Here is a 27169-nt window from a genome sequence, read left to right as displayed (position 1 = left end):
CTGCCACGGGGGTGGGGAGGGGAGGATTGGGACTTTGGGACTAGCAGAGGCAAACTAGTATACTAAGGATGGATAAAAAACAAGTTCCTATTGCAGGGCACAGGGAACTGTATTCAATATCCTGTGATAAATCACAATAGAAAAGAATATGAAATATTCTTGCATGCATGTTCATGTATACACATATACACACACATGTGAAACGGGGTCACTTTGCTATACAGCAGAAATAAGGAGCCCAACTTTGCAGGACTCCAGAGGATTAGCTGTCGGGGGAGGCACCTGCCGGGGCTGGAGGCTCAGGAGATTCATTCTCGGGACCAAGAGCATGATGCTGAGGGAAGGGCTCCAAAAAATATCCAGGTCCTGAGTCTTGGAAGCAGGATGCCTATTCCCATACATGGAAAAAGGGTCTCTGTAGATGTACCTTAGTTCAAGGTCTTGAGAGGGGAACATTAGCCTGGATGACCTGGGTGGGCCCTAAATGCAATCACCTGTGTCCTCATAAGAGCGAGGCAGTCCAGGGGTTAAGACTTCGCCTTCCACTACAGGGGACAAGGGTTCAAACCCTGGTCAGGCAACTAAGACCCACATGCCACGGAGCAGCTAAACCCACACGCTGCAACGACACAGCCAAATAAATATTTTTTTAAAGAACCATGTAATAATTTTTTTTTAATTTTAAAAGAGAGAGGCAGAGGGAGATTTGCCTGGAGAAGAGAAAGGCCATGTGACAATCTCAGCAGAGAAGACCCGTTTCCAGCAAGGGGTCGAGCATCACCCAGGTTTGCAATGAGTGGGTGACGATGGATGGATGGATGAAATAAAACACCCCAGAGAGAAGCTACAGGGGTCATCCCTTGGGGTGGCCCAAAGTCCCTCCACGGAGTCCTAAACCAGAGTCTGACATCCTCGGGGTGGGCGTCCCTCCGACACCACCAGGCTGGCCTTGACATTCTGTGGGCCTCTAAACTCTAAAGAGAGGATGTGATTCATTCTACAGGCCTTTCACCAGGAGAGGAAGGAAACCAGCCCTCAGATCCCAAACCAAATTTAACTCCTCTCCGCCACACACCACCCCCTGCGCACACACATAAAACACGTGTACACACACACACACGCACATGCATGCACGCAGCATCTCTCAGCCTTGCTGGGTCAGGAGTCCACCCCAGGAGCCACGCTGGGGGCGGGAGTCAGCAGCGTCTAGCTCAGCTTTCTCCCCAAGGTGTACCCCACAGCTCCCTCAAAACACAGTTGGAGACAAATCCTCATCAGAGTGTGTGGGGGGTGGGGGTGGGGGGCGCATTCCAGGGACTGCCCTGGTGGTCCAGTGGTTAGGACTCCGGGGCTTCCACTGCAGGGGGCACAGGTTCCATCCCAGGTCAGAGAACTAAGATCCCGCCACTGTGGCCAAAAAATAATAATTTTAAAAAATAAAAGCAAGAAGCGGGGAGGGCATTCCAGAGTAACCCCTCCCGCTCCCTCTCCCTTACCATCCCTCTCTCTCTCTCTCTCTCTCAGCATCGAGACAAAGAGAGAACTAAAGAGACAAAAGACCCACGGAGCAGGAAATAACGACGTTGCGCCACACTGGGAATCTCAGATCCAGCAAATAAGCCTGTCTCTTAGGAGGATATTAGGTCCTCTGCACCTGGGAGACGGCACTTAATTTATGTTTTCAATCCCCGGGGGGGTTGAATGAGTATGTTCACACTTTGGAATGTTTCATCTGAATAGATAAACATTATTTTTTTACTTCTCAAGAATAAGAGTGGTTTTTTCCATGTGAAAAGACGCCCCAAATGTCACAGAAACATCAGCCCAAAGGTTCTGAAACAGTCTTAACTAGCCGGCCGTTTCCTTTGGGCTTCGGCCCAAGATTTTATCGCAGGCCTCCCAAACGCTCTTTGGTGAGCAGGGCAGTACGTACTGCCCTTGGCCTGCTTTTTCCTCCTCTGGAGCTCTGCTCTGTAGGGGAGGAGGATCTGAGCAGCTCACAGATATAAGGGAATTAACTCCACACTAAGTTGCTGAGGCTACCTTATCCCCACTGCGTAGCTAAAGCTTCCCCGGGCTGGGCAAGGGACACGGCACAGGGAGAAATGAGTATAAAATCAGGGCATGATCCCGGCCCCAGAATCCCAGCTGTCTTTGAAAGTGGACCTTCACCTCCAAGGGCATTGAGCATTTGCAGCCCAGAAGACATTGGTGATCGTCCTGAGTGCTCTGCATCCTAGCTGTGTGATCCTGGGAAAACTGCTCGACCTCTCTGGGCCTTCATTTCCTCAAGGTAGAGTAGCACGGCCCGCCCTCCCTTCCTGGGCTCTGAGGAGTAACGCACCTGTCAGAAGTAGACGTGCTTGGGGTGACCCTTAAAGCACACGCGCTAGGGACGCCCCCGGTGGTCCAGTGATTAGGACTTCGCCTTCCAATGCAGCGGGTGCAGGTTCGACCCCTGGTGGGGGTACTAAGATCCCACACGCCTCAGGGCCAAAACCACAAAACATAGAGCAGAAGCAATGCTGTGACAAATCCCAGGAAGGACTTTAAAAATGGTCCACATGGAGAAACCTTAAAAAAAAAGAACATACACTGTTGTCACTGCCATGTCACTTCCCAGGACAGTCAGAACGACCTTTTTTTTCCTTACAGGCGACTATGTTCAGTGGGCTTCCCAGCGGTGCAGTGGTAAAGAATCCGCCTGCCAACGCAGGAGACGAAAGAGATGCGGGTTCGATCCCTGTATTGGGGAGATCCCCTAGAGTAAGAAACCGCAACCCACTCGAGTATTCTTGCCTGGAAAGTTCCATGGACAGAGGAGCCTGGTGGGCTACAGTCCGTGCAGTCTCCAAGAGTCACACAACTGAACACATATTCAACATCCTGTGATAAACTGTAAATGGAGAAGAATATTTTTAAAAAAATGTATGTGTATATATAACTGAGTCCCTTTGCCATACAACAGAAATTAACACAATACTGTATATCAGCTAGAATGACCTTTTCCCAAAAAGGGAATCTAACCATGTTACGTGCCATGTAAACTCCTCAGAGGCGCTTGGGATGAACTTCATCCCCTTCTGGGGGTTCTGTGTTGCAGCCCCCATCTCTCTGCCCTCAGCTTTCACTGATGCCCTTGCCTACCCCACCCCAGTCACACCGGCTCCAGCCACCCTCCCACCGAAAAGCCTTCACATATGCTGTTCCCTCTGCCTGGAAGGACCCCACTACCCACCTCCCCTCCACCCCTACCCCACCCTGACCACGCACACTTCTTTAGGTCTCAGCTTTAATGGCCCTTCCTCAGCACAGTGGGTTGAACAGTGTTCCCCCACAAATTCAAGGCCACCTGGAATCTCGGGATGTGATCTTATTTGGTCTTGGCAGACATCATAATGCTGTGACGAAGTCATCCTGGATTACGGTGGGCCCTGATCTGATGACTGCCATGCTCGTCAGAAAAGAAAATGCAGATACACAGACATAAGCCAAGAGACACTAAAGGGGGGAACTCCCTGGCGGTCCAGTGGTTGAGACTCTGTGCTTTCACTCCTGAGGGCTGGAAGTTTAATCCCTGGTCCGGGAGCTAACATCCCAGAAGCCATGCCATGCTGCCAAAAATAAAAAAATAAAAGAAAAACTAAGGGTTGCTGGAGGCCACCAGAAGCTGGAAGAAGGAAGCCCCCCCCTACCAACGCTGCCCTTAGAGCTGTTGAGGGGGTGCAGCCCTGCAGACACCTTGATTTTGGATTCCAGACAGTGAAGAGTACATTTCTGTTGTTCTCAATAACACAGATGGTGCTTACTTGTTACACCAGCCTCAGGAAAGCCTGAGCCCACCCCTCAGCTAAAGTACCTCCCCCAGACTATCTTCAAAGCCCCCTGTTCCTCTTCCCCTCTCCTGTGATGTCCTGCCTCCACGCCTGCCCATAAACTCCCAGGGAGAGGGGGTCTTGACTGCTGGGGTTCCCTATAGCAACCAACTCAGAGCCCTGCGTCAGCAGGCATCCACAGGTGGTTTCCAAATGAATTAATTTGACATTTGCATCAGGGGAGCTCAGAAAAGTCAAGGGACTCACCCAGGGCCACACTCCAGGGAGAGGCAGACCGCTGGCCTCTCTATACCTGGGATCAGATGAGCCCCGCGCGGTGCTGCCACACACCCCGCACCGACTCCAGCCCAGGAGGATAGGTCTCTTCTTCCTGATTGCCAGCTGCCAGGCCCGTGCCCTCTGGGCTCTGCGCCCGATTAGGGGCCTGACCTCCTTGGCAGGGATTCGTCTCAACTCAATGAACCTTTTATCTCAATTACAGAGATAAAAGCCTCTGTAATCCTCCAAGAGGAACCCCGTGGGGGCAAGGGTCGCCCTGGGGTTGGGTTACTCCCATGCCCAGGGGGCAGTCCTGTGGTGGTCACTCAAGAAGGTGGGCCTCGCCCATGGGAATCAGCCTCCCAGTCACCCCGGCTCCTCCCTCAAACCCTCAATGCCTGACTCTGCAGCTCTCCAAGGGCCGGACAGCAAACGGCACTGACTCACGGAGCAAAAGTAGTTCCAGGCGGGAGAACGTGCCCACTGGGTGCTAGCCTTCCCTTAACACTTATGTATCAGTCACCCTTTTTAACAGAGACAGCAAGAGCGTGGGCTCAAAGCCCCTGGGGGCATGCGGCCTTTCCCATCTGCCTTCGGCACCGTGGTTTCCGCATCTGCTTTGTCTGCATGCACGGCTTCCACCAACCGCGCATCGAGTACTGTGTCGAGCACTCGCAGGTGGCTGCGTCGGAGAAGAAGGAAGCCCCAGTATACGGAAGGCCGACTATCCTAGATGGGACTTACAGCACCTGTAGATTTGGGTACCCACCCTGAGTGGGTCCCAGAACCCATTCCCCACAGATCCCAAGGGATGATTGTACTTGCTGACATGGTCTGGTTTCCTTCCCATCCTCTCGATATATATACACATATATACACATATTACATATTATTATATACACATTTATTTTATTGGCCGCTGAGGCTTGTGGAATCCTATTTCCCCAACCAGGGATGGAACCTGCGTCCCCTGCAGCTGAAGCACGGAGTCTTAACCACTGGACCGCCAAGGAAGTCCCAGTTACCTGTGTATCTTGAAAGTAAACTTCTGTTTATGGCCAGAGGTACTGGCTTTTCCAATTTACAATAAGGATACACAGATTCCTTTGAGCACAGCTAGGCGGGGTGACTTTAAAGCACCGAGTGACTAATAACATAGAGGGTGTACAGGCGTACTTCATTTTATTGCCCTTCAAAGATATTGCGTTTTTCACTATGGCTACCCTGTGTGGACTAAGTCTACCGGGGCCATTTTCCAACAGCTTTTGCTGACTTCCGATCTCGGTGTTACATATTGGTAACTCCTGCAATACTTCAAACCCTCCACCAGCAAAAAGGTGATGATTCGCTGAAGGTTCAGATGATGAGCGGTGTTTTTGAGCATTAATGTACTTTTAAAATTAAAGTGTGTACTTTCTCTTTTTTAGCCATCATGCTATTGCGCCCTCAACAGACTACAGTATAGTACTTACGTTCATAACTTGTATGTGCATTGGGAATCCAAAAACTCATGTGACCCGCTTTATTGTCATACTGGCTTTATTGCAGTGATCTAGAACCAAACTTGCAGTCTTTGAGGTCTGTCTGGATAGATGCGGGAAAAATTCTGAAGATGGTTGTGTGGATGACAGGGCTTGGGGACCTCTGCCCTCATCCATTCATCATCTGTTCACTCACTCTTTCACTTTAGCAGACACACATATAATATAACACTTCCAGCAGTTTTGTAATAAATTCCTCAGCTCTATCCAGAATAGAGTGATATGTTACGCGGCTGTGTCTCTTGGGCCAGGTGCCCATAACAATCACTTAGGGGAGATTTCTTTTTTAATACGGATGTTCAGGCCCCACACTAGACCCCAGATCACCCAAATGGTGGTCCCAGCACCTGTATTTTCTTGGAGCTGCCCGGGATGGGGGTGGGCATTCTTTTTTTAATCTTAGTCCCCTTCCCCCACCCAGGGATCCAACCCACGCCTGCTGTACTGGAAGCGTGGTCTTAACCACTGGACCCCACCCCACCTCTGGGTGGGGAAGATCCCCTGGAGAAGGAAATGGCAACCTCTCCAGTATTCTTGCCTGGGAAATTCCCTGTGGGAGCATCTAACCCAGGCCGGCGTCCCAAGGAAGCTCACAGTCGGGTGGCGGAGATCGAGATATTTCCAGAAAACACATCCCATGATGTAACAGATATTTTCACAGGAACTCAGTCCCTACAAATACAGATCCTAAGAGTCTCCCACAAAAATTAGGTACCAGCCACACCCATTACGATGATTGGTTTTAAAAACAAACCCAGAAAACAAGGGGTGTTGGTGGGATGTGGCTGCGCATAGCTGGTGGGGATGTAATACAGTGCAGCGCTGTGAAAAAGTGTGGTGGCTGCCCAAATGATTACAAATACAATTATCATATCATCCAGCAATTCTAGCTTCCGGGGATCTACCTAAAAGACTTGAAAGCAGGATTTCAAAGAGATATCCATATACCTGTGTTCATAGCAGCATTATTCACAATAGCTAAAATGTGGAAGTAACCCAAGTGTCCAGCGACAGATGACTGGATAAATAAAGTATGGTGTTTATGTACAATGGACTATTATACAGCCTTAAAAAGGAAGGAAATTCTGACACATGCTACAACATAAATAAACCTTGAGAATGCTATGCTCAGTGAAATAAGCCACCGAAGGGCAAATATTGCACAAGTCCATATAAAGTCCCCAGAGGAGTGAAATTCGTAGAGACAGAAAGTAGAATAATAGTTACCAGGGGCTGCAGGGAGCTGGGAATGGGGAGCTAAGGTTTAATGGGTGCAGAGTTTCAGTTTTGCAAGATGGAAAGAATTCTAGAGATAGATGGTAGAGATGGTAGTGTATTTAATGCCACCAAACTGTATACTTAAAAATGGCTAAGATGCTAAATTTACATTTTGTGCATGTCACCACAATTTAAAAATAATTTTTATTTTTTAATCTGGTGCCAGATTCTGGGGCCTGGGCTCCAACCCCAATTCTACCCTGCTGGCCTTCGGCAAGTTCCTTTGTCTCTGTGTTGCTGCGTCATCTGTAAAATGGGTATAGAAGTAAGAATCCCTGCCTCGGGGGCGCCACGGGGAGCATGAAATGAGTTAACTAAGTGCTGAGCGGAGCACTTGGTTCACAGCATGTCTTCAGTGTGTTAACAGTTGTATGATGATGGTGGCTATTACTACCATCCCCTGTCCACACCCTGCTGGACGGAGGGAGCTCTGAGCACCCACGCAAAAAATATGTAAGTCCAGGGGGGTCTATTTTTGGCTTTGTGGTTTGGTTAATGCCAGGTGCCATTTATGAGCGAGGAATAAAGACATACCGCAGGTGAGAAAGTGGAGAAATTAAACTCACTGAGGACAGAGGCCAATCTAGCAATAAATAACATGTCCCTGCCTGGAGCCTGGGGTCAACAGCCCTCTGCCCTCGGCTTGCTGGGTGACGCAGGCCAAGGCCCTGCCTTCTCTGGGCTTCAGCAACCCCAGCTCCCTCAGCCCACCCCTGCTGTGAATCCAAGGGTGAGAGATCAGCCCACGGACCAACCTGGGCCCCACCGGAACCCCAAATGAGGGGGAAAGCCAGATGCCCTCAAGCGACCACAGGGTCAGAGGGGCTCGGACACACTCGGGCCTTTCTGCTTCTGACTCACCGCAGCAGGAAGTTGGGGGGTGGAACCCGCCTACCATCCACACATCGGCCTCACCAAGGCCAACGACCCCATTTGTCAAGGGCCCAGTCGGGCAGAACACAGAGTCCCTGGCCTTGGACAAACATTTTACCCAGAATATCTGGAAAGGAAGTGCCCCGAGGAGTCACCTCATCCATCACCCTGCCTCCATCACCCTTTAGTCTCCCCCTTTTCAAAGAAACACATCCAAGCTCATCCAATAAACACACTGGGATGCGTCTGATACTGATACTGTGGAAATACTATTATTATCATTATATTAATGATAATTGTAACAACAGCTGCCAAAGACATGCCCAGCTCCTAAGAACTTCACAGGCAGCATCTCAGTTGATCCTCCTAACAGCACATGCAAATCGGCTTTCCTCTCATCCCCATTGTACAGACAGGGAAACTGAGGCTGAGGACTGAACTTGCCCGGAGTAACAACAAGCAGCAAGTGGTGAAGCCAAAGAATGAGCCCAGGCTTTCTGGACACAAGAGCCTGCCTGCTCAGCTCCATCTGCCCATCCCTGATTCCAAGACCATTTTTCTGAGCTGCTACTACAGGCCCCATCCTTACCAGTCCTCTGAAGTTGGCCTCACTATCACACCCATTTTGCCGATGAGGAAATGGAAGCAGAGGCTTCCGTTGATGTGACTTGTCCAGGGGCAAGATTGGAACTGGGGTCTGTCTCTCTGTGGGACTGTGGTCGTCCTCACCAGGCTGTGACTCTGGGGGTCCAATTATCCTGCCTATGTCTCCCCCTTCCCCTCCCCACTGGCAGGGTCCCCAGGAAGCTCTGTCCTCCTAGGGCAGGAAAGACAGGCAGCGTTTCTCCTGCAAAGCCCGGCACACTTGGGCCCAGCCAGAGCCAGGTGGCCTGTGGGCTGAGTCGGAGCCAGGCCTGTGGGGAGATGGGTGGGGAAAGGGCCCAAACCAGTTCCTCCACCTGCTGGGGTGGCTGAGTGCTGGAGCATCCTCAAGCCGTGGCCTGCCCGGTGGGCTCTGCACATCACCTGGTGGCGGCCAGTGGGTCCTGAAGCTCCACCCAGAGCGCTCAGGAGCCGTGGTACCCCAAGCCAGCTCACAAATCTGCTGTGGGCTTGGGGGTCGGGGAAGGCAGCAAGGATGGCTGCCTCCAACCACAGAAGGGTTCAGGGCTGGGGGAGGGTACTAGGTGGAAAGAAGTAGGGATTAGGCAGCAGGAATCCTGACATTTCCTCTCGAGAACAGCAGCTCCTGGCTGGCTGCGTGACCTTGAGCAAAACAGCATCCTCTCAAGGCCTTTTGTTCCTTCCCCTGGAAAGAAAAGCTTCCAACGGGAAGGCACAAAACCCCAGACAGACTAGTTAGGGCCCGGATCCAATGCCTGCCTCTGGGGATGCTGCCATCCCCCTCCACAGACAGGGAGCTGCTGAATATGGACCAATCCTCCCAGGAGGGATGCACCCAGCTCAGCGTTCCGGGCTGCAGCGGGGGCCGAGAGCCCTGAGTCACTGACTCAGGATGAGGACAGGAAGGACCAGGTGGTGGGGGGCCCTGGAGACCAGAGATGGGTAAACTTGTTCGAGCTCCAGCCAGTGGCCTCCAGCAGGGCATGCCCATAGCCACGAGGCTAGTCACACGGCCGGCCCATTCCGAACGGAGGGGAGCAAGGCTGGTGAGGACAGAAACCCATCCTTGCCGCTGAAAAAATAAGCCAAAGCTCCCATCCACCGCGGGTGAGTCAGCAGTGTCACTGAGAGCCAAGGGAGGCCAGAAGAACTGAGTAGGGACTTTGGCTCCCAGTTCTGCCCGTCCTGGCTGTGTCTGCAGAGTCACCTCCCTCTTAGGGCTCAGTTTTCTCATCTGCAAAAAAAAGGGACCAAATTATTGCTGACCTAGCGGGGTCATCTTCAGGTTGTGCCGTATGAAATCACAACATTGCACCACTAGCTGGCCAACAAAAATGACACTTCATATGTTTCCATCCAGCATGTGGATGAGAGCAGTATTCAGCACGGGAGCAACTAATGCTGAAATTTAAGTCTCTCCTCAGTTGTAGCAGAAGAATGTGTTTTTCTCATTCATGGGACATAATGGAAAATATCTCATCACACCCGCTCTCCCCCAGTATAACAACAATACGACAAAACAGCACACTCCGGGTGGGGGGGTTGGGGTGGGGATGGCCTGTTAAGAGTTTATGAGGGAAAGTCCCAAGTACATCAGAGCACAGAGTGTACGTACCATGGTGATAACGCAGTGGAGGGAAGGCTGACATCAAAATATTTTGATAAAAAAAAAAAAGCACTGTAAAGGCCCAGTTGTGGTAGGCAGTTTTTTGAAATTTGTAAAGCATTTACCATAACCTAAATTTGCAGTCTTTGCAGACTTGTGCACACATATTCCAGTTTCAGAACAGTTTTGCAAATCACACACAAACAAAAGAGACAAAAAAAAAAATCATACAAAGAAAAAGAGAGGAAGCTTTTTAATTAAGAGATTGCAATTACAAATGTTCTGCATTAGAATGTAATAAATCTCTGGCTATAGTTAAAAAAAAATTCTTTAGGGGATGTATTTTTCTGTGCTTTAGATCAGATATAACTAGTAGGATGAACACTTTTAAAAAATATTTTTAAGTTTAAAAAAAAAATGAGTCAAAATGTGGTCTGGCCATACAATAGAATATTATTTGGCCCTAAAAAGGAATGGAGTCCTGATATACATGACAACATGAGTGAACCCTGAAAATACTGAGCGAAAGAAGTCAGCACAAACACCACATACGGCATGATTCCATTCATATGAAATGTTCACAATAGGCAAATCCACAGAAACATAAAGTAGATTAATGGTTACCAGGGACTGGGGTAATTGGAAGGAAATGGAGAATGACTGATAATGGGTACAAAATTCCTTTTTAGTGATCATACAAATGTACTCAAATTGTGGTGAAGGTTGCAGAGCTCTGTGAATATACTAAAAGCCACTGGACTGTATACTTTCTTAATTTATTTCACTTAATGTTTTTATTAAAGTATAATTGACATACATTATTAGTTTTACGCATATATATTGCAAAATGATCACCACAATAAATCTAATTAACATCTGTCACCATACATAAAGTTTTCTTTTTCTTATGATGAGAACTTTTTAAGATCAACTCTCAGCAACTTTCAAATATGCAATACAGTATTATCATTAACTATGCTCACCACAGTGTACATTGTATCCCCAGGACTTATTTCTTAAATGGAAGTTTGTACCTTTTAAATAGCCATTTCAACCCCAGCCTCCGCCCCATGTTGGCAACCACCAACCTGCTCTTTGCATCTATGAACTGGAGGTGTTGTTTATGTTTTGGCTTTTTTTATTGTTGTTGTTTTAGATTATACATATAAATGAGAGCATATGGTATTTGTCTTTCTCTAATTCCAGCTAGCATAATGCCCTTGATCCATCCATGTTGTCACAAATGACAAGATTTCACTCTTTTTTATGACTGAGTAATATTCCATTGTATGCTTCCCAGGTGGCTCTAGTGGTAAAGAACCCAGCTGCCAATGCAGGAGATGAAAAAGACACAGGTTTGATCCCAGGGTCGGGAAGGGAAGATCCACTGGAGGAGGGCACGGCAACCCACTCCAGTATTCTTGCCTGAAGAATCACATGGACAGAGGAGCCTAGCGGGCTGCAGTCCATGGGGTTGCAAAGAGTCAGAAATGACTGAAGCGACTTAGCACGCACACATACACAATATTCCATTGTATGTATGTGTGTGCATATACATATATATACCACCACTTCTTTATCCATTCATTCGTCAGTAGACACTTAGACTGCTTCCATGACTGGAGTTAGGAATAATGCTGTGATCAATATGATGGGCAGATATCTTTTCAAGATAGTGTTTTCATTTTCTTCGGATGAATACCCAGAACTGGAGTTGCTGGATCCATTTTTAATTGTAATTTGAACTGTACGCTTTAAATGGATGATCATATGGTATGTGGATTGTATCTCAATAAAGCTCTTATTTTAAAAAAGTGAGTAAAGTTTAAGAAAAACATTAACTGAGAAACAGTCCCAGGTAGTACATAAATATGAAAAATTTTCAAGGTATATAAGAATGACTGGAGTTTGGGGAACAGAACTGATGCATTAAATCATCAAAACACAGGCTCTATGTGGGCTCAAATTCCACCTCCTGAGGGACCATCAGCGAGGGACTTGACCTCTCCAGACCTCAGTTTCCTCATCTGGAAAATGGGAACAAGAATTCCTGCCTCTCTGAGTCAGCATGAGAGTACAATGGGTTAGCACAGTGTCTGGCATATCCTAGCGGGTTGATGGAAGAATCAATGAGGGACCAGATCTTTTGGGTGGTTCTGACCATAGGATCATGAGCACTGGGTCCCAAATTCAGATCTCTCATGAGTACCATTTTCTGAATAGGTGAAGTGAGATAAAACATGTAAAGCATTTAGCAAGTCCTCAATAAACATTGTTATTTTCACGGTTGTTAAATCATTGTGCTATTGCCTGGGTGGTAATATTTTGGATGGTTTTTATTTTTTGCTTGTGTTCTACAATGATTCTGTCTTGCTTTGGTACTGAGAGAACCACCCAAAGAATTATATTTAGTACGCAGCATCTTTCTGTAGTATGATCTTGGATTTCAGATAGAAGGCAAACCCAGCTGGGGTCCTGGCCTGTTCCAGCCACCCACTCTACCCCCTCCACTCACACTAGACACACGAGAACTTCAGAGTCCCCAGGGCCGCTCTGCCTCTGCAATCACTGTTACAGGAAACCCCCATCCCCAAACCAAACCAGCTGTGGAGGAAGATTCCAGCCATAGCCCAAGCCAGCAGCCCAGAGGACCAGTGATCCTCCCGACACCTTGCCTCCATGATCCACTCCCTAAAAATACAGTTTCTGGGGGCAAATTTCGTACCATCCCCCAACAACAACAGCCAGACTGATTACCTCCAAATTTGGGAGAGATATTTGGGATGTACCGTATTGTGGGTACAACATTCAGTCCGGAGGATCCCAGCAGAACCCCCAAGACGTGGAGGCCACCCTTCAGAGCAGCTGAAGTGGATAAACAGAGCCTGGAGGACCGCCGAAGGGGGACCAGGCGTGGCAACTTGGCATGGCACTGAAGTGGAAACGGATGAGGAAAACCTGGTTTTCAAGATCGGCCCCAGAAGAACACTCAATGGGGCAGACGCTCCAGATTACAGACCTTGGCGAGGGAGCAGCCTCTTGTCCAACGGCTGCGTGTAGCGCCAGCAAGACTAATCCTAATAATCACTGAGGCTGCCTATTACTGATCACTGACTCAGTGAGCCTGTTTCATCACAGGCTCAGACGTGTGAAGCCATGTTAAACATACTGCAGAGCGGCGTGGAATCAGACAGCAAGACAACAGCATTAATAATAGCAATGACAAGGACTTCCCTGGTGGCCCAATGGTTAAGAATCTGCCTGCCAATGCCGGCGACATGGGTTCTGTCCCTGGACAGAAATTAGGATCCCAAGTGCCATAGGGCAACTAAACCCATGCACCACAAACTACTGAGCCCAAGCACTCTAGATCCCACGTTCCAGAACAAGAGAAGCCACTGCAGCTAGAAGCCCGCACACAACTAGAGTAACCCTCGCTCGCCCCAGCTAGAGAAAGCCCACGCACAGCAACAAAGACCCAGCACAGCCAAACCAAAATCCATACAGTTTAAAAAATAATGATGATCATGGCAATGACAATTCATGACTGGGAAGTAATGCATGTATATATATACATACATACACACACACACACAACACATCTTTATGCATTCATTCATCAGTAGACACTTAGATCGCGTCCATATCCTGGCGAGTATACTCAGCATAGCGTCTGGCTCCGTGTCGTCTTAAATGTACTAGATGACGATAAAGAGGAGGAGGCGGCGGCACTGACTGTGGGCCCAGCTGTGCTCGGACCTCCACTCATCACAGAACCACCACCCTCCCAGGTGAGACTACTGTCAGCCCCAGTTTACAGAGCAGGAGGGGCCTCCCAGGTGGCTCAGTGGTGAAGAATCCGCCGGGCAAGTAGGAGAAGCGGGTTCGATTCCTGGGTCCAGAAGATCCCCTGGAGGAGGAAATGGCAACCCACTCCAGTATTCTTGCCTAGAGAACCGCATGGACAGAGAAGCCTGGCGGGCTACGGTCCACGGGATCGCAGAGTCCGACACGACTGAGCGCGCGCGCGCACGCACGCACGCACAGAGACTGCAGGCCGATGAGGCTGTTTAACTCCCCTGTGGTCACTGAGCTAACCCCCATGGACATCACCAACCCCAACTCACCTCTGAAAGCCAGGCTCTGCTAACTGTCCTGCCTGACGGCTCTCCAAGCCCCTTCCTCTCCCGGGCCCTCAGGGTCCCCAGTGGTTTCAGGCCTGCTTAGAGGGGGCCAGCCGACCCTGTCCCTCTTCCCAGGTGTGGGTGAGCCCATCCTTCTGAAATCCCTGCTGCTGCCAAGGGAAGAGGAAGAAGGGTTCTCGCTGAGCTCATTTACAGGGGCCGCCTCCAGCCTGATGGGAATGGCCTGAGGCTTTAATCTGGACAAACGCCCAGGCCTCAGTGGGGACAGGAAGCATCCCTGAGCGATAAAGATCAGGACCGGCTTGTGAGCGTGCCTGGGTGCTTTGTGTCGGCCAAACCAGCTGGCCCAACCCCCCTTCTCTCCAGCCCCCACCACGGGCCCTGCCTGGAGGAGGTGGTCAGGGTGTCCCCCCAAGCCTAAGGTCCAAACCCACCAGTTACAGATGACAGCATTGTTAGAAAGGGCCTCAGCCCTCAAAATGAGAATAAATACCCATTCATATAAAACAGTAGTAGCTCGTAAACATTTGCTGTATCCCAGGCATGTCACTAAGCAGTTCACAGACAGCGGCTCATTTGACCCTCACAGCCATCTTATTTCACAAAGAAACTGGGGCTCAGAGAGGGAAAGTGACCTGCCCAAGGTCACACAGCTAGGAGGTTCCAGAGCCAAGATCTGAATCCAAGCCACCGGATAAGGAAGCCCACATTCTCAGTCTACCATGCGGTGCTGATGTCTCTCCGTCACACATTCAAATGCGAGAGTCTAAAACTCACACTGAAAAAGATGAGCCCTGGTTATCTTTCGAATGTGGGATTATATGAGTGCTTACCTCTTTTTTATCTGTATTTCTAAATATTTGACGATGAGCACGTGTTATTGCTGAGTACTACCAAGCCCAGCTGAGCACTACTACAATAAGTACTACTAAATGTATTGTAGTAAAGATAAAGAGAATAAAAATGATGAATTTGGAAAATGAACTGAGAGCTACCCAGTGGAGCACTGAACAGTTACCTTGCCACCACCTCAAGGCGGCACAGTTGGTAAAGAATCTGCCTGCCAGCGCAGGAGGTACGAGAGACTCAGGTTTGATCCCTGTGTTGGGAAGGTCCCCTGGAGGAGGAAATGGCAACCCACTCCAGTATTTCTGCCTGGACAATTCCATGGACAGAGGGGCCTGTCCTGGTAGGCTACAGTCCATGGGGTCACAGAGAGTCGGACACGACTGAACAGGCACATGCTTGCGTTAAGGCAGAAGGGCCGGCCAAGGGTAAATAGTAAAGGTAAAGAACCCCAGAGAGATGCACGCACACAGTGGGGGCTTTACCTAATATCACCACCCGCTCCAACAGACTGGCCGTTCACCCCAAAGGTCACCCACAGGACCTCGCTGGGAGCTCCTGGCCAGGCTGAAGGGCAGGCATTGGCACCCCACTCCATGGGTGTGGACACCAGGGCAGAGAGGGGATGCCATGGGACAAAACAGAGGCAGGAGGTGACCCTGGGGCAGCACGGCTCCCAACCAAGCAATGTCATCCTGGTGGGCTGATGCCTTGGCACGGGAACTGGGCGACACCCTGAAAGCCCCCGAGGTTGCCCAGCTGCACCGACTAAAGCCAGGGCAGATGGCTCACACTGGCTCTGCCGGGTCAGCCAGCATTCTGGGCATTCCAACGATTCCTCCAGAGCTTTTTGCTGTCCCCCCTTCCCCCACCCCATCCCCTCCTTTTAATGAAGGAAGGCAGAGGGACTGTGATGAAGGCATCCGGAGAGAGGCGACGCTTGGACGTCTTATCGCCTCCTCCCTGCAGTGAAATCTGACGATGACCAGGCACGTGGCACCTCTCCAGGAAGGAGGTGGTCTGCTGGTTGCCAAAGTTCCCGTCTCATCCAAGTCTGAGCGTGTCAAGGGAAACGGTTTTGCTTCAAGGCTGCCAGAAGGTGGGGCCGGGAGAACACGATCCCCACCCTGGTGCCCTCATGGGCCCCACGCCTCCCATCACAGCGCTGGGCACAAGGCTCCCCACCAACCCCCGGCAATCTCTCTCCTCCGGGAGGGCAGAAGCTGTGTCCCAGGCCGCTCTGACACCCAGGAACCAGCCCAGGCCCTGGTACACAGTAGGTGCTTAATAACAAAGATGAAAATGACCAGCTATCTCAAGGGAGGACAGGGATCTTCTGGCCTGGAAGTTCTGAAAGGAGAGATGCTGTTTCCAACACAGTTCTGGGGGAAGGTGGGAAGACCCACTGCGTTGAGTAAGGGGTGGTGGCTTTCCAGGAGGCAGACCTGAGTGCAGATTCAGCCTTCGCCACCTCTTGCCTCAAGCTACATGACCTTGAGGAAGGCTTTAGGTCTCTGGGGCTCAGTTTTCTTATCTGTACAAGGGGTTTAGTAATACCACCTCCAAGTCATTCTGAGGACTGACAGGCAGACAGACATGTAACACTTCCCTAGCAAAGGAGTCATAGCACACGGTAAGTCTCCAACCAACGGTGGTTTTTCCGGGGTCTTACTGGTCCCATCACTTCATGGCAAATAGAAGGGGAAAATGTGGAAACAGTGTCAGATTTCATTTCCTTGGGCTCCAAAATCAATGTGAACAGTGACTGCAGCCATGAAATTAAAAGATGCTTGCTTCTTGGAAGAACAGCTATGGCAAACTTAGTGTATTAAAAAGCAAAGACATCACTTTGCTAACAAAAGTCTGTCAAAGCTATGGTTTTTCCCATAAAGAAGGCTGAGTGCCGAAGAATTGACGCTCTCAAACTGTGGTGCTGGAGAAGACTCTTGAGAGTCCCTTGAACAGCATGGAGGTCAAACCAGTCAATCTGAAAGGAAATCAACCCTGAGTATTCTTTGGAAGGACTGATGCTGCAGCTGAAGCTCCAATACTTTGGCCACCTGATGCAAAGAGCCAACTCACTGGAAAAAGACCCTGATGCTGGGAACGATTGAGGGCAGGAGGAGAAGGGGGCAACAGAGGATGAGATGGTTGGATGGCATCACTGACTGAATGGACATGAGTCTGAGCAAACTCAGGGAGACGGTGAAGGTCGGGAAAGCCTGGTGTGCTTCAGGTAAAGGTCTGGTTTTGATTCTTCCCACAAGGTGCAGCAGGAATAAGAGGCTCTGGGATTCATTCATCCAGTTCTTCCCTCCTCCTCTGAAAAAGACCCAGAGATGGGAAGGGGCTTACCCAAGGACATACAGGAGGGAAGCGGGTGCTAGCACTCTGGGGGCCTGACGAGGACGCAGAGCTCACTCTAATATATTCCGTGCTCTCTCCCAGGGCCCCGGACCCCTTCTCGTGCCAGACGCGGCCCCTGGCCAGCAGGTAATCCATTCTAGAAACAAGACTGGAGCTTTCTAGGGCTGGGGCCCACAGCGAAAGGGAGAGGGCAAATTGGGGCAGCATCCCAGGTCAAGGGCCCTAGGAGTTCCTCGACCCAGTCACTCCCCGGCCCCGTCCAGGGCACTGGGCAGGGCTCGGCAGGCACTGCGCCCACCAGGGCCAGGCTCCATGCCCGGACAGGGGGGCAGCGGAGTTCCTGGAGTGGCCTCAGTGTACCCAACGCACCGACTGGCCTCTCCACCCCCGGGGGCCCCGCACACCCCGTGTTTCCTTCCCCCAGAGGTGCCTCACCACGCCGTGGGTAAACAGGACGGCCCCCAGAAAGGGCTCTGGTCACTAAGGAAGCAAAATAAAAAGAAAAGAAACATCAACACAGAGCCGGCTGGGAGCTGCAGCCCTGACCTGGAGCCTTTGAAAGTACGGCTGTGGCACTGCCAAGGAGATACACACGCGAAGGGGCTCTCACTAGCCGGGAGCTCTGGGTGAGGAGGTTCACCTCGCCGGAACTCAGTTTCCTCAACTGTAAAACAGGAACACCAGCACCGAGAACGGACCGGATAAAACAACGCATGAGGGACTAGAGTATAAGAAGCCGTCCATCAATGCTAATTATTATTTTGACTTACTGCTATTTCTGCTACTACAAACAGGGAAGATTTATATAGCGATTCAAAAACTCATTCCTTGGCATAACTCACACACAGATTTTACAAACTCTTATCTTTTTATGGGGCGGGGCTCCTAGAGCCAGACATCCTGGAATGTGAAGTCAAGTGGGCCTTAGAAAGCATCACTACAAACAAAGCTAGTGGAGGTGATAGAATTCCAGTTGAGCTATTCCAAATCCTGAAAGATGATGCTGTGAAAGTGCTGCATTCAATATGCCAGCAAATTTGGAAAACTCAGCAGTGGCCACAGGACTGGAAAAGGTCAGTTTTCATTCCAATCCCAAAGAAAGGCAATGCCAAAGAATGCTCAAACTACCGCACAATTGCACTCATCTCACACACTAGCAAAGTAACGCTCAAAATTCTCCAAGCCAGGCTTCAGCAATACGTGAACCATGAACTTCCTGATGTTCAAGCTGGTTTTAGAAAAGGCAGAGGAACCAGAGATCAAATTGCCAACATCTGCTGCATCATGGAAAAAGCAAGAGAGTTCCAGAAAAACATCTATTTCTGCTTTCTTGACTATGCCAAAGCCTTTGACTGTGTGGATCACAATAAACTGTGGAAAATTCTGAAAGAGATGGGAATACCAGACCACCTGATCTGCCTCTTGAGAAATTTGTATGCAGGTCAGGAAGCAACAGTTAGAACTGGACATGGAACAACAGACTGGTTCCAAATAGGAAAAGGAGTACGTCAAGGCTGTATATTGTCACCCCGCTTATTTAACTTATATGCAGAGTACATCATGAGAAACGCTGGGCTGGAAGAAACACAAGCTGGAATCAAGATTGCCGGGAGAAATATCAATAACCTCAGGTATGCAGATGACACCACCCTTATGGCAGAAAGTGAAGAGGAACTAAAAAGCCTCTTGATGAAGGTGAAAGTGGAGAGTGAAAAAGCTGGCTTAAAGCTCAACATTCAGAAAACGAAGATCATGGCATCCGGTCCCATCACTTCATGGGAAATAGATGGGGAAACAGTGGAAACAGTGTCAGACTTTATTTTTCTGGGCTCCAAAATCACTACAGATGGTGACTGCAGCCATGAAATTAAAAGACGCTTACTCCTTGGAAGGAAAGTTATGACCAACCTAGATAGCATACTCAAAAGCAGAGATGTTACTTTGCCAACAAAGGTTCGTCTAGTCAAGGCTATGGTTTTTCCAGTGGTCACGTATGGATGTGAGAGTTGGACTGTGAAGAAGGCTGAGCACCGAAGAATTGATGCTTTTGAACTGTGGTGTTGGAGAAGACTCTTAAGAGTCCCTTGGACTGCAAGGAGATCCAACCAGTCCATTCTGCAGGAGATCAGCCCTGGGATTTCTTTGGAGGGAATGATGCTAAAGCTGAAACTCCAGTACTTTGGCCACCTCATGCGAAGAGTTGACTCATTGGAAAAGACTCTGATGCTGGGAGGGATTGGGGGCAAGAGAAGGGGATGACAGAGGATGAGATGGCTGGATGGCATCACTGACTCAATGGACGTGAGTCTGAGTGAACTCCGGGAGTTGGTGATGGACAGGGAGGCCTGGCGTGCTGCAATTCACGGGGTCTCAAAGAGTCTGACACTGAACGACTGATCTGATCTGATCTGATGTGTACAGTTACCTCACCTCACCCCACAACCACCCCACGGGGTAAATCTTAGCGTTTTCTTTCTGTAGAAGAGGACTGAGGCTCAGAGAGGAAAAGTCGTTTGCCCAAAGTCACACAGAAATGGCATAGCAGAGGTGGGACAGAACACTGGCATTGCCCGCTTGATCTCCAGGGCGGCCACAGGGGAGGGACGCAGGGCACAGGGGCTGAGACAGGCTGCCAAGGACCAGCACCGCCTCTTCCCAGTAGTGGCCTTGGGCACGGGACTCCCTCTCCGAGCCTCAGTGGTCCCACCTGTAATGTGGGGACATGAAAATCAAATAAAACAGTCATGAGCACCGTGCCTGGGACGCAATGAGCAGTCTCTACCTGACCTTCTTCTACTCTAAGTGACACTTAATGTTCTCAAAAGCCAGGTCTCCGCAGACGGAGGAACGACAGGCTCAGGCGTCTCCCCCAAACCTCTAGGGGTCCAGGGGCCAGGGCAGAGGCCGCCAGGTACACACTGGGCAAAGACTGTCCTCTCTCACCTTCAGGGACACCGTGGCCCATCTGAGACCCACTGCACAGATGCGGAAATGCTCAGAGAGGTGAAGCGACCTACGCAGGGCCACACAGCACTCCCACTCCAGACTTTCCCTCTGGAAATCCAGCAGATCCCATCTTCCCCACGGCCAGCACAGGCTTTGCCAAGTGACAGGTACGAGATAAACATTCACTGAACGAACACGTGACTTCTAACCCTGCATCTAGCCCCGGTGGCCTCTGGCCGATCCTCGTAGCCACGGGCTCCCTGAAACCCGCTAATAGCCTTCCCAATGGAGCAGTGTGAATACACCTTAAGCACAGAGCATCCGAGACCCCCCACGGCCAGAGTGGGCTGGTCAAGGCTTGCCCTGGGGACAGAGAGTCCTGTAAACAGTGATCTATTAACAGACAACCCTCCAGCTAGAGCAGGAGGGGAAACACACTGAAGCAGGGGTCTTGAGTCACTCCTTTCCCCAAGGCCCTGGAGCTCCAAGAACCAGAAGTTAACCTCAACCAGACCAGTAGCATAAATAATAATGATGACAACATTAGCTAACACACGAACATTCATTACAGGGCACTATGTACTTTGCATATATTTTTTTAAACTGATGTATAGTTGATTTATAATGTGCTTGGTTTCAGGTGTACAGCACAGTGATTTAGTTATATATATATATATATATATATATATATATAGTTTATAGATTTAGTTGTATTTCAGATTCTTTTCCCTTATAGGTTATTACAAAATATTTAGTTCCTTGTGCTGTACAGTAGGTCCTTATTAGTCATCTATTTTACATATAGTCATGTGTATCTGTGAATCTCAAACTACTAATTGATCCCTCCCCCATCTCTTTTCCCGTTGGTAACTATACATTTGTTTTCTATGTTTTCGGGTATATTTCTGTTTTATACATAAGTTCATTCAATCTTTTTTTTAGGTAGGGCATTATGTATTAACTCATCTAATGCTCATCCATCTCAGGAGGCAGGCACCACTGTTACTCCCATTTTACAGATGAGGAAACTGAGGCACCAGGAGGTTAACTACTTTGCCCAAAGTCACACAGTGGGAGAATAATGGAGCTGTGGTCTGAACGCAAGCAGTCTGGATCTTGATTCTCTGCAATGTTCCCAAGAGATGTTGCTGCTGCTGCAGCTGCTAAGTCGCTTCAGTCGTGTCCGACTCTGTGCGACCCCATAGACGGCAGCCCACCAGGCTCCCCCATCCCTGGGATTCTCCAGGCAAGAACACTGGAGTGGGTTGCCATTTCCTTCTCCAATGCATGAAAGTGAAAAGTGAAAGTGAAGTCGCTCAGTCGTGTCCGACTCCTAGCGACCCCATGGACTGCAGCCCACCAGCCTCCTCCGTCCATGGGATTTTCCAGGCAAGAGTACTGGAGTGGGGTGCCAATGCCTTCTCCGAAGAGATGTTCAGATCAGATCAGATCAAATCAGTCGCTCAGTCGTGTCTGACTCTTTGCAACCCCATGAATCGTAGCACGCCAGGTCTCCCTGTCCATCACCAACTCCCGGAGTTCATATCTAATTCTGTAACCAACTTTAAGTGTTGCAGAACTCCTCACTCTAACCCAGTCAGGAACCCCCACCCCAACTGCACACTCACAGGATCATTTATTTGTCATCTGCTTGTTGCCAAGTGTTTCACAGACCTTATTGCTAATGGTCACAAGCACCCTGTGTCCATTTTACAAACAGGAAAGACCGACATCCTAAATATCTTTTATTGCAACTGTTCCCCATCCTGGAATCTGTCCTCTTATCGAGTGCAACAGGTATGCAAAGACACATGACCAGGGATGTTAACTGTGACACTGGGTGTCACAGCAAGATAACAGACCACTCAGAATGCCCAGCAGCAGGGCATCTGCTCAGTAACCAACAGCACCTTTCTGCCTTGGCGCATTGTTCAGTTTTTCAAAAGAGTACAGTAAGTCAGCTCAGTCTAATATGGGTTCAGATCTACGTTTAATTTCTGTGTGAAATTCTTTGACTTATGATTGCTGTTGCTCATCTGTTTATTCCACAACTATTCACCAAGGAAATAGCAGTGAAGACAGATAGGGTTTTCCACCTTCTTGGAGGGCTGTCTAGAGGGACAAGAAGCAATACCAACTCCACTGCAACCACCGCAAGGAATAAGAATAATGATACCAACCAACACACACTGAGCACTGACCATGTGCCTTCTCCTTCCCTCCTCACAGCAACCCCCAGAGGCGAGACCCGCTATCATCCCACTGACCAATGAGCAAGGGGCTTCCCTGGTGGCTCGGCGGTTAAAAAAAAAACCCACCTACCAATGCAGGAGACACAGGTTCAATCCCTGGGTCAGGAAGATCCCCTGGAGAAGGAAATGGCTCACGCTCCAGTATCCTTGCCTGGAGAATCCCATGGATGGAGGAGCCTGGTGGGCTACAGTCCATGGGGTTGCAAAGAGCAGGACATGGCTTGGTGACCATGTAACAGCAAAATCAAAGAGGAAACTTCAGCTCAGAGAGATTAAGTCACCTGCCCAAGGTCACAGAGCTGATAAGCGGCAGAACCAAGATGAAACTCTTTCCATCTGGCTCCAGAATAGACCAAAAAAAAAAAATTTTTAAGTTAAGAGTGTGATAAGGGCTTGGAAGGAAGTAAACAGAGCATATGGACGTGGAAAGTTTCTGGACAGTCAAGGGAAACTGCTGACTGCATTATCTCTGAGGAGTGGGACTGGGGGTCTTGGGTGGGATTTTATTTTACTTTACATAAAATCATTTTGCCATCTTTGAAGTGTTTGGCGTGTTACGTGTTATTTTCACAATAATACACATATATTATTATTATTATTATTATTATTTTGGTTGTGTTGCAGAGAACACAGGATCTTAGTTCTTGGACCGGGGATCCAACCCTTGCCGCCTGTAGTAGAACCACTGGACTCTATGGAGTGAGTCTTAACCAGGGAAGTCTTTATATATATTATTATAGGAATAACATGATGTATGTCATCACATATAACATTATATATATTATTATACTGTGTGTGTGTGTGTGTGTGTGTGTGTGTGTATCTCTTCTGACTCAGTGATGTAAACATCCAAAGAGCAGGCTTTGGGGACGTCTTTTATATTCTCAGTGGAGATAAGATTCAAAGGTCACTCAACTGAGCAATCAGCAAATGCAATGGTGATAACTACTTCCCAGAAGTCAATCCAGAGTCATTTCCATATTTGTGGCACTTTGACTTCCCCCTCCCTTCCTCCCATTGGGTGGACCAGATTTCTGCAGAGTGAATTCCTAAGGGCAGGGGCTCTTTTGAATTGCCCACAGAAAATGCTCAATAAAATATCCATCACATTGAAGGGAAAAAAAAATGTGTGTGTGTCTATCCCTCAATTCAAAGTTTTTGAGCTTCCTTGTAAGTGACAGGAGTTTGAGTAGTGGGCTTGGGCAATAGGACTCCTTGAAGCCTTGGTTTGATAAACTGCAGAATCAAGGGTCCCAGAAGTAGCATCCCCTGGGTCTGTTGTAAAGAATTTAGAAAAGAACAAAAGAGCTTCCCCAGCGCCCAGCACTTGTAAAGGGTCTGGTAAAAAGTGGTTGTTCTGATATGTTATGTGCTATCTCTAAGTTCTCTCCCCAGTTCTTCCTGGCCAGCTTCCTCCTTTCTGTCCCTGCCTCTTCCTGGAAGCCTCTCTGGGTTTACCCCTGCTGCGTCATGACCCAACCTCACCAACCTTCGTGTTTTCTCTGCTCAACCTCCCTGACTCCAAACACGCACAAATTGCAGGTGGGCAGTGGGTTCAAATCCCTGTTCTGCCACTGGGGGCTGGCAAAGGCCTTGCTGCCACACTACTGAGTCCTGAATCTGTAAATCGGGAAGAACAAGCCCTACCTCCTCCCATAGGAAGGTGGTGAGCGTTCCAGGGTGAAGTCCCGGGAGGACCTGGAAGTTTCATGACCCTCCCAGGGCAGGTGGACAACTGATGCACAGGAAGGTGTGCTGAATGGGATGAAACACAGACATTCAAAATATTTAGGCCACTTCCCCTGGGGGTTTCCTTCTCCAGACTGATTGCCTGGCCTCCAGAAAGGGTCTTCAACTGAGCAGCTCTCTAAACACGACACTGACCACTGTCTCTATCCAAGCTCAGTACCGTCGTCAGCCCCTCACCTGGATTTTCTGAGCAGTCTCCAGCCTCCTGGCACACCCTCATCCAACCTCCCCAAGAGATGGGCAAGCTTCCCAAAACACACATCTGATGCCATCCTTCTCCCCCAGAGAAACTTCCACAGTGCCCCACTGCCCTGGAATAAAGTCCATATCCTTGGGAATAGCTGACCTGGCCCCTTCCAGCTTCTCCTGCCAACACCCCACACTCCCTCCTCTGTCCAGGCCTTTCTGTTCTCTTTACAGCGCACCATCCTCTCCCCACTGTAGACCAGCTCTCCAAGAAAGCTTCCCCGCCTTCCATCCCTCCCCAGGTCATAAGTCCTCAGCCCCTCCTCCCAGACAATTGCCTCTTTTCACATAGACTTTGCCCCTTAAAGGTGTGACCACTAGCCTTCTCTTTGACACACTGTCTTGAAATATTTCTTGAATGAATGAATGAATGCCCTTTTAAAACATTCCCTTTGGGGCTGTCTTTCTGAGTTGGTTAGAGATGTATTCTGGGGGTGCTGAGAGGGGAGAAAGGCTCAGGACAAGATAGTGGACTGTTCCATTCTCCTGCCAAGATCAGTCCTGAATAAAAACCAACCCCCAGGGCCTTCAAAACGGGTGGGGCACCTCCAGAATCTGGGGTGAGGGCTGTACGCCCAGCATCAAGAATCAGTACAGTTGTCTCTACAACTACAGGGCAAGTTGATTGCTCATACCTAGACTGCAAGCCAGAAGGACAGATCCTATATTGCTCTGGGTCTCGTCATTTCTAGTGTCCTCCACATAGTAAGTGCTCAGTACACACCCTAGTTGACCAAAGAGCCGCTCACGTACCTAGACACAGTATTGAATGAAACCCTGTACTTCTCTAGGATAATTGCACCCTTGTCAAGCATGCCAGTCCTTTCAAAAAGATTCCCCCTAAAACCATGAGGACCTCAACGAGTGTCTGCACAACTCCCTCTGGAACTGTCCCAGGGGTGAGATGTCAGTGTCTGGGGGTGAATGCATGTCTGCCCAGGAGCTCTGATGCATTAGCAAAGGAAAAGCTGGGCCAAAGGAGAAGTCTTGTCCAAATGGCCAGGTTACTGATTAGCCAAACCCTCAGAGCTTCTCTCTGCAAGGGGGATCAGAGGGGCAATTAAACCCCTTTGGAAGAAAGACCAAGTTAAATATCTCTCTAATCCTGCAGTTTAAAAAGACAGCAAGTTGAGTTTCTTGAACCTTCCTTCAGATACCCTAGGGGAGGCGGCAGGGGATGAGACAAGGGAGAGGAGAGGCCACAGAATGAGGGTGCACGAGTATTTACACAGCCCATACCTGCTTCACATCTTTTATACCTATTAATCCCGCCAGTTACCCAGAAAAGGGAGGACTGCGACCCCACCCCCACTCCATTGCGCCCCGAAGGGAGATCTGGGCTCAGAGATGTTAAGCGTTTTGTCCAAGGTCACAAAGAAGCTGCAAAGAAAAACCACTTTCTTTGTGCAACAGGTACAGTCCTTTCCTTTCCTAAAGGTAGTGGCAGTTCCTGCCTGGAGAAAGTTCAGTCCCGCGGGCAGGAAGCCCTGGCCACCCAGGTGGCGCGCGCAGGTCATACGCCCACGCCACTACGGACCCGCCACGGACCAGAGGAGAAGCAGGGTTTCTGGGCGCGGCGCCCCGGCTACGCGCCGGGTGCTTGCTAGGAGGGTGTGGAAAGGTCGGGCCCGGGTCGGGGGTCAACGCGCCGCTTCCCTTCCCCAGGGCCCCGCCTGTAGCCCTAGGCGGCGCCGCCAGCGGGGTGGGAGCCAGCCGAGCCTGCCGGGGAGCAGGGGGATTGAGCCTTAATCTCATCAGGGAGCCTTTGCCCTGGGAAGGCAAGCGGAGGGGTGCGCAGGCCCGGTGGAGAGGGCGCGTCCGGAGCCCGCGGGGCCCGGAGCGCCGCTCTTTCCACCGCCTCCGCTGCCAGCAGGATCCCTTCGCCTCCGGCTCCGCCTCGATCCGCACCCCCGCTTCCCAGTGTCCACCTCCTGGGCCTCCAACCCGCACGGTCGTCCAGATCCTAGCAGTCGCAGGCTGAGTAGCCCGGATCTCCAACGATCCCCCAGTTCCCGGCCACCAGGTCTCCTCTCGGAATCACTTCCAAGGCTCGGACCAGTGGGGGGCAGGGGAGAGGGATCAACTAGCTCCCAGTTTCCAATCACCGTCCACAGTCACCCGAGGCTGGGGACCCAATAGGACCCCGGGCCACCGGCGCCAGATCCACTCCGAATATCGACTCGCAGGTCCCCAGCCGAGTGGCGCGGGATCCACTGGCTGCCCAGTGCTGGATCTTCCCGCGGGCTCCACTCCCAAGTCTGGAGAGACAGACCTTCCGGCTCTCAAGTCGGGATGCCCCTTCCTCGGAGATCCAGAGCCCGGGGAGATCCACCAGGTCCCCACCTCTTTCCAGGCTAACTTTGTCAACTTTTCTCCGGGGGCCTCAGCGGAGCAGAAACTTGGCAGCCACCGCCGGCCACCGCCTCCTCTATTCCCTCACAGGCCGTGGACACGGGACTGATGGCCGGCCCCGATCCGCCGCGGCCGCCGCGCAACCTACCCTAGAGCCGCCGCCGCCTCCGGTCCGCGCCGCGCCGCCACCTGCCCGCAGCCCGCGGCACCTGCCTGCGCCTCCCGCGGCCCCGCGCAGCCTAGCCTGCTG

At 50.2% G+C, this 27169-nt stretch overlaps 1 protein-coding gene across 9 annotated transcripts in view; it reads right to left on the bottom strand.

Moving 5' to 3' along the window:
• Positions 1-27169, bottom strand: part of KIAA1671 — a 184762-nt gene extending 157593 nt beyond the window's left edge. For 3 of the 9 annotated variants that reach the window (XM_059876414.1, XM_015475564.3, XM_024977797.2), the window contains exon 1: positions 2345-27169. The gene's annotated coding sequence lies outside the window, so the exon portion shown is untranslated. The other 6 variants (XM_059876416.1, XM_059876415.1, XM_059876417.1 and 3 more) reach the window with 6 other exon arrangements.

The sequence above is a fragment of the Bos taurus genome, chromosome 17 (genome assembly GCF_002263795.3).
Source record: "Bos taurus isolate L1 Dominette 01449 registration number 42190680 breed Hereford chromosome 17, ARS-UCD2.0, whole genome shotgun sequence".
Taxonomy (NCBI): Eukaryota; Metazoa; Chordata; class Mammalia; order Artiodactyla; family Bovidae; genus Bos; species Bos taurus.
Note: the sequence above shows the minus strand (reverse complement) of the source record. Positions and strands in the feature narration are given on the sequence as shown.